This window comes from Salarias fasciatus, chromosome 4 (genome assembly GCF_902148845.1).
Source record: "Salarias fasciatus chromosome 4, fSalaFa1.1, whole genome shotgun sequence".
NCBI classification, from domain to species: domain Eukaryota; kingdom Metazoa; phylum Chordata; class Actinopteri; order Blenniiformes; family Blenniidae; genus Salarias; species Salarias fasciatus.
Genome location: NC_043748.1, coordinates 25,700,827 through 25,708,918, shown reverse-complemented (window position 1 = coordinate 25,708,918; position 8,092 = coordinate 25,700,827).

Below are 8,092 nucleotides of genomic sequence, written 5' to 3'. Positions count from 1 at the left end.
TATTTTTGCTTTGTTGATCAAACTCACTGCGAGATTTTTAACTCAAAATAAGAATTTACCAAAACCTTATTTGGGAAAAAAAGTACAGTGTCTATGAGGTGGTGAAGATGGCGGTGAAGGAATGTTTTATGAGCACAGTGAATATTCAGGAAAGAATTTGGATAAAGAAACAAACAAATGTCTGAGAACTGGAGGAGATAAGATTCTGAGTAAATGAAACCATTAAATGTGTGATTTGCTGAAGCAGTTTGCTGCTCTCAGCCGAGGCTCCTGCTTCATGTGTCTGCAGCTCACTGTGAACATTATGAGCAGCACCATGTTCATGCATTCATATCTAACACCAGTCACTTACTCATCCTAATATTAACATACCAGTACTCTATATATTAAACAATGTGCAGAAAGAACCACATTAAATAAATTAAAACACTAAGGTTAATTTATAAATGTAAAAATAATTTGTAAAATGACTTAAATGATGAGATTAAATGGAGGAGAATGAATCACTCGTTCATTTGACTGGTCTGTGAAGATATTTGCAGATTCTTGTGCACAGAAGTGATTTCAGCAGCAGAATGAGCTCCGGTGTGTTTTCAGAAACCCTCCTGCTCTGAACGGCTCTACAGTGAATTAGAGGAGCCGGCGGCTCGAGCCGATTCTTATGTACCTCCACACCTCAGTCAGTTCTTCACTTTCCTTTTTTGTCATCAAAGATTTTTTTTTTATTAATATCTTAAATGATGGAATTTGATTTTAAACTCTGGGAGAGGCAGGACAAACTGCTTAGCAGATATTTTTTATTGTAACTTTGTAAAACTTTATTTTCTCTTCTTAACTCTAACAAAAGCCTCTTCCTTTCTCAGTCTCACACGTCAGTCTGGAGGTGTTGTCCTCAAACTGCCTCCATGTATTCCAGCTCACGGCTCTCTGTAAATAATAATAATAAAAAAAACATGATTGTTGTCCAGATGGTAACAAAGACGAACACATGCAATAAGAAATGATCTTAACATTCACAGATATCTAAATCCTGTAAAACAAACATATATGGCTGTCTGCAGCTCACAAAACACAGACTTTCTTCTAAGTTCTTAAATGTTAAGAACCAGGAGGTGAAACTCCACATTATTTTTATTTTTTTTATTTGTATCCGGAGGTTATTATGCGGTGGTTTCATCCTCCGGCTGTGATCCTCTTATTGATTCGGCCTTTCTGTGTTCCATGTCTTCTCTTTACACCCCTTTTATGTTTACCTGATTTCATTTCACTGAGCTTCACTTTAACTCTGTGTTTCCTGCGCTGATTGTGCTCATCTTTCTTTAAATATGAGTTTTGTGAAGTGGAGACCAACAGGAGGTGTTTCCTCTCATGTTTCCACGCTGAAGCAAGACTTCTTCTTCGTCATGAAACGCTGCAGACTTCGGCTTTTCGGGAGCTTGTCTCGTCTGAACTCACACCGTCTTCTGGATCTGTCTGCTGGTGGGACAGCAGAACTGTTTGGATCCATTCACTCCCTGCATGCAGGCCATCATTCAGGTCCTGCTTCTGCGTTATTTTATAATCTACTTTAAACGAATGAAAAAAAAGTTTTATATTAACAAAAAAAGGGGGAATGATAAAACTTGTAGATTAAAACGGTCTATGTGACCATGTTCATCATTTAACTAGGAAACAGAACAGAAACAACTGATCTCATAAGGAAATCAATACTGTCAGTGGTGCAGTTCACTCACATTGTGGTTTTTCTCCTCAGCCCGTTAACTAAAGGGCAATAATACAGACGGTACCAGAGACGTGCCCCTTCTCTGTGAAGGCAGATTTAAAAAAAAGACATTTTTTAATCTATGTTGAACTAATTTTGTTTTTGTATTTTACAGCCTCAGTCTGTCTGTGTTGGGAGGTTTATCACAGAGGGGAACTTGCAGCTCGTCCACAGAAATATAACTTCTTTCAAATTAAAAGCATGACCTTTACAGATTTCAAATCATAAAGGTCACCAGACGGTGGAGATTCACTGTAATAAATTCTTCTTGGCATTTCAAGACTTCATCAAAACTTTGTGACTATTTACATGAAGTCAGTATAAAAATATATATATTTTATTACAATTTAAATCTCATTCATTTCTGGAAGTCACACACACTTCCGTCTCAATTTACACAGAAAGGTTTACATTTACTCTGTATTAGTGCCAGATGACACCATTTCCTGTATGGTGGCTCTGACTTCCTGGATGGATTCCCTGGACGTTTCACTGGATGAAACCTGCTCATGTGCTCACTGCAGAGGTCTCAGTGACTGGATTACTCATGCGGTCACTGCAGCGGTGACTGGATTACTCATGTGCTCACAGCAGCGGTCTCAGTGACTGGATTACTCATGTGCTCACAGCTGCGGTCTCAGTGACTGGATTACTCATGTGGTCACTGCAGCGGTCTCAGTGACTGGATTACTGCTGGTGGCTCTGAACTCAGCTGAATCCCTCTGCAGCAGCACTGTTCAGATCAATGGATTGTTCTGACTGGAAGGTGAATGAAGTAATGCAGGAGTTGTCGGAGGTTTTACTGGGACCGGTGTTCACAGGTTGTTGCCCCTCCCGTCCTGTTTTCTCTTTCTGACTGTCCCTCCCTCCGTTGGACGGGGTCTGAGGATGCCCTCCGTCTGAACATTGCTGTGAAGGTATTTGGGTTGTAAACACACTCTTGGGTCCGGCGTCCATTTCTGGGCCCCGTCTGCAGCCCCCAGCCCGCCCGCCCGCCCGCCCCCGGGCCATTCCAGACCCTCTCAGACCAGACGGGGGCCAGACTACTAACTGTTTACAAGCTGTCTGTCTGTCTCAAGTTCAACTGCAAAGTCCGACCTGGAAAACAAAAAGACAGTCGCAGCGCAGACAGAGCAGGAGGGGGAGGGCAAGGTGGTAAAAACGGTAGGTGGAAGTGTGTGTGTGTGTGTGTGTGTGTGTGTGTGTGTGTGTGTGTGTGTGGGGGGTGTTGGGGGGTGTTGAGGTGGGGGTCTGTTGGACATGAACTTGAGACAGAAAGACGAGCCTCTTGCCTGCATTCCTGGTCTAGAGCATAAAGGACACTCTGGGGAGCTGTGTGTGTGTGTGTGTGTGTGTGTGTGTGTGTGTGTGATGGGGTGGCTCCTCTCCTCTGCCCCTGCTACCCCATAAAAGAACAGAATAGAACAGAAGGGGGAAACGTCTGATTTCTTTCGGCCATCTTTAATTGAAGTGATGTTGAGATTCTGAGAATTTCTGAGTGGACTGCTGCTTTAACGTTGAAGCGTAACTTCAATACTGAGAACAATATGAGAGGATGAAAGCTTCATGGACACTGAGATGAGGTGTGAAAGCATTAATGCAGCTGCTGGGCTCATGAGCACTGCGGTACAGACTCCAGAGTGTGTCTGATGTGTGAAATCCAGATCCACCTCCAGTGTTTATGGTCTCATGATTTTCTCAACAACACGATGCTCAGGCTTCTGGTTTCCACGGCTTCATGAGGGTTTTTACATTCAATAAGTTGACGGTTCAACGCCAGCAAAGAGGAGGTTACACACCAAGTGGAATTTGATGTGATCATCTTCTCTTTAGGTCAATCTTTAACTTTCTACAGACTTTCTAAGTGGGTTAAAGTTTTTGAGATGAACACATGAATAAATGTTTTAGCCCTCATGTCTTCTCTCAGGACTGTTTCCCTCCTTCAAGATGATAAAGAGGAAACACTGAGGATACCTCCGGGCCGGGGCAGACATTCCTCTACATGCAGAGTGAAACGTTCATTTTCATGCACACATCAACATGTGTGAACTGGTTCTGATGAGAGTCCTCAGGAACCACTGTCCTCCAGGCAACCGCTTTACAGATTCAGATTAACACTGAAACTGGATGTTTTGTCCACGGTTCATGTTTTATTGTAGATTTAATGGCACTACTTAAAAAAACCATCAGTCACCATTCAGGAGAAATGCAGCCCGGCGCTGGAGGACGGTTATTTTCTCTGACGGGACTCAGAAGTTTCACTGCTGGAGTGAATTCTGCTGATCAAAGAGAGACAGATCTTCTCTTTTGTACTTGCGGGAGGCAAAATCTCGAAAGTCTCTGGAAGGTGTCACTGCAGATGCTCCCCGTCTACATCCAGAAAGGCAGCATTTGGTCAATGTAAGACTTTAAAGTTAGAAATTAAAAAAATTGAAATGACAAAGTTGTTACCCGGCCTGCGCTGAGGGCTCGATGTTCAGCATTTTGGTGAATGCTTGTTGAGATAAAGCTGGGCGGGCCAGCTTCAGCTGCTCAAATGATGTGAAGATGTAGACACAGCGGGCGTCTCCTCCTTCCGCTGATGCAGGGACAGTGGCAGAGCTCAGCAGCTGCCTCGCTTCATCATGCTGTGGCTCTGAAGTGAAGATATAAAGAAATACATAAACGACCATTTCAAAGTCAGGCACAGCAATGTATTTAGACAAAACAGAAGTATTGTGCTATAACGTTTCATCACTGCATACGCAACCTAATCATAGCCACAGTTTATAGTCGGCAATATTTAGAAGTCTATATTCAATACTAGGAACGTCCCGATCCGATCACCTGATCGGAAATCGGCCCCGATCACGTGATTACGGACTCGCTCGGGATCGGAAGTTTCCTCCCGATTTGGACTCGGTTGGATACAGATGTTTATTTTTTCTTTAATTTCCTTTTTAACCCATTGAAGCGGGGATGCATTTACGGTAGTGGCGTTGTTACGCAATTCTATCATGAAACCCGGAAGCGCTGCTGCACTGCCTCCTGACTTTGTATTGAGCGTTTCTGGCCACTGCTGCTCACTGAAGCCTGCTTCAGCGGTAATGCGTTCCGGCTGAGATGTATTTAGGTTTTCTGTGCTACAGAAAGATGTAATTACAGAGAAAATGTATTTATTTTCTGATTGTCATTTTTTCTCACAGAAATGCACTGTTCTAAGTGCTGTTTTGAATTGACGTTAAGAAAATAAAAAAGGAGAAGTTTTCATAAGTTTTTTTTTTTTATAGATAATGTACATATTTTAATATATTAGAAAAGAATCGGATCGGGACTCGGAATAGGCAGATACTCAAAATGATGGGACTCGGACTCTGTGGCAAAAAAACCTGATCGGGACATCCCTATTCAATACTTTACATCATAACAATAAAAGTTGACAAAAATCAATGTGCATACCAAGATTTGGGACCTCTGGAGGATTTCAGCGACCTGTGACTCGCCTGCTTCCGGAAGTCTGCTAGTCAGGCCAGATTTCACTGCAAACAGAAAGACATAATGGCATAAGAGACATAACTTAGAAATAAATAAAATATACGCAACCATGTATAAAATAAGTTGTGAAAGAGCTTTTCTGCCAGGTCGGGTCTTTCTCTTGTGCTGTGGGATGATTGCTCCACCCAGGTCCCGCTCCCTCCAGGTAACTTTAAAGCCCCCTGCTGTCTTCCTCTTCTTTTTCTTTAGGGGCTGCAATAAAATAACATAAAGTAAAATAAAAATAAATAAATAAGAAAACATACAGATTAAATAATCATAAAATAAAACTTACAGCTTTAGCTGCCAGCTCATCTGCCAGGTCTTTCCCAACTTGCAGCCAGTATTTCAACGAATCCTCCATTTAAACACTGTCAGTTCTTAAAAGAACTCGTTAGCTTTAATGGCAGCACAAATTATCTAAATAAACAAAAAAAACATGACACTGGGTTAGTTATGCGAACCCATCTTACAATTTTTCATCAGAAAAGGAAGAAAGTGTGTTGCATGGAGCTACAGAAACCTGTGTCCTCGGTAAATCTTACCGGCGCTGCGCCTTCTGTTCAGAAGCCAAAACTTCACAAGAAAAGTATTACAAGTCCAGAACACGTCCTCCACGTGCACAGCAAGGAGTCAGCGTGGTGGGATGGCGAGGCGGGAGAAGGTTCGACGCAGTTTGATGACGACACGACCACTGTCCACATTCCAGATAAAGAGGGCCGCGTGAGTTTTGATGGTAACGATATGATTACTTTGGCCGCTAGGGGGCCGGTAATGCGACACGTAGAGGAGGTCGTAACTCTGTGTGTAAACGACCAATCAGGGCGTTTTCTAGAAGGGGAAAAACGAGGCATTGGTCGTTAATTCCTGCCCAAATAACGACCAAATTACGTTTAAAATCAAGTGACTCCTGGCGGGCGTATGGATAAATTCCAGAGCAACCGAGGGTTTTTTTTTTCTTTACGGATCAGCTGCTCTTTATGCATTCAGTAAATAATTACTTTGACGTTTCAGTTTCTGTATTTTCTGAAACAGATCAAAGGATTTTCATCACAATAAATCCATAGAATAAAGTAGGGGTAGTGTGTGTGCCAGCGTGATTGAGTGTGCAAATGTGCATTCTGCCATGTATGAATCCAAGGTTATATAATTCGTGTTAAATCATGAGTGCACGTGCATGAGTGCTATGCATGAACCCTCTTCATTGAGGTATTGATAAACCGGCAACGTATTTGTAAGGGCTTTCTTTAAATTTGTATTTAAATTATGTTTAATTATATATAATTTAATTGTATTTAATATTTAATTATGTTGGTCAATTTATATCTGTTCTTTAATTATGTCTATCCTAAATTTACATTCAAATTATATTTAACAACAAAACGTGACCACATCACCCCAGTGCTGCAGTCACTATGGCTTCCAGTCCCCTACAGGGTTACTTTTAAGATGCTGTTATTCGTTTTCAAACGTGTCAGTGGTTTGGCCCCTTCTTATCTGTGTGACCTGCTGACTGCTCCCCTCCGGCCAGAGCCACCAGGTCGTCCTCCCAGTGGCTCCTGGGCGTCCCGAGGACTACGCTGAAGAGCAGAGGGGACCGGGCCTTCTCTGTGGCCGCCCGCCTATGGAACAGTCTGCCTCTCCACGTCAGGACTGCAGAGTCCCGAATGCACTTTAAATCTTTGTTGAAGACGTATCTATTTTCGTTGGCTTTTAGACACGAGTCAAGCTGAGTGTCGCCTTTTTTTTTTTTACCTTTTTTATCTGTTATTGTATGCTGTTGTATCTGTTTTACTGTAAAGCACTTTGAGCTTTTTTTAGTTGTAAAATGTGCTATACAAATAAATTTGACATTGACATTGACATTAAATTTTCTGTGTATGCTTGGGCTTTGTAATTTTTCACATTTCTTTTCTATGCTGTGTTGCTGTAACTCTGCAATTTCCCCCTGTGGGACAAATAAAGGGCTTTCAATTCAGTTCAATATTTAGTTAATTTATACACATTATTTTTATTCCTGCAGTTGATGTTGTTGTTCTGTCAATCTTCATAAACACATTAAAAAAATTGAAAAAAGTTTGCTCTCACGGTATTTCTATGATGTATACATGCAAACAGACAGATTGGTTTATGGATTGAAAGTAGAAGAGGAGCAACATTGTGGTAGCAGCATCAATACACACATCTGAAGGAAAACTTCAATAAATGAATATTTTTTGAAAATCAAACAGAAGTTGTTACTTAATGCACAAAGGCGTATTTATGGACACATGTAATTAGTTTAAGGGTAACAAACCAAACCAAACATTTAAAAGTTTAAACAAAAGAAAAAAGAGAAGAATCGGTGCGTCACAGTGCAGCTTCCTTCCGGTCACTGTTCAGCGTCCATAGCGACCACTTTAACAACAGCTTTGCTGACAGAGCTGTCCGTAGAAACAATGGTCGAAATGGAAAAACCACAGATTGTGTACATACATCAAGTGGACACTATAAACATCTACTGTACGTTTGTTATCAGAAAAGTGTTCGAACCATAAAGCGACTGATACACTCGACACTTTTAATTGTGGTTAAAATCATTTGATCTGTTTCAAAAACTTTTAAGGGCTTCATCATGTTTTGAAAATCAAACTTACATCATTACTCAATGCAGAGAACTGTATTTGTGGTCATGTTTACCTTTGAGCGCAGCTGATCCGTTTAAAACACACACACACACACACACACACACACACACACGCACACACACACACACACACACACACACACACACACACACACACACACACACACACACACACACACACACACACACAC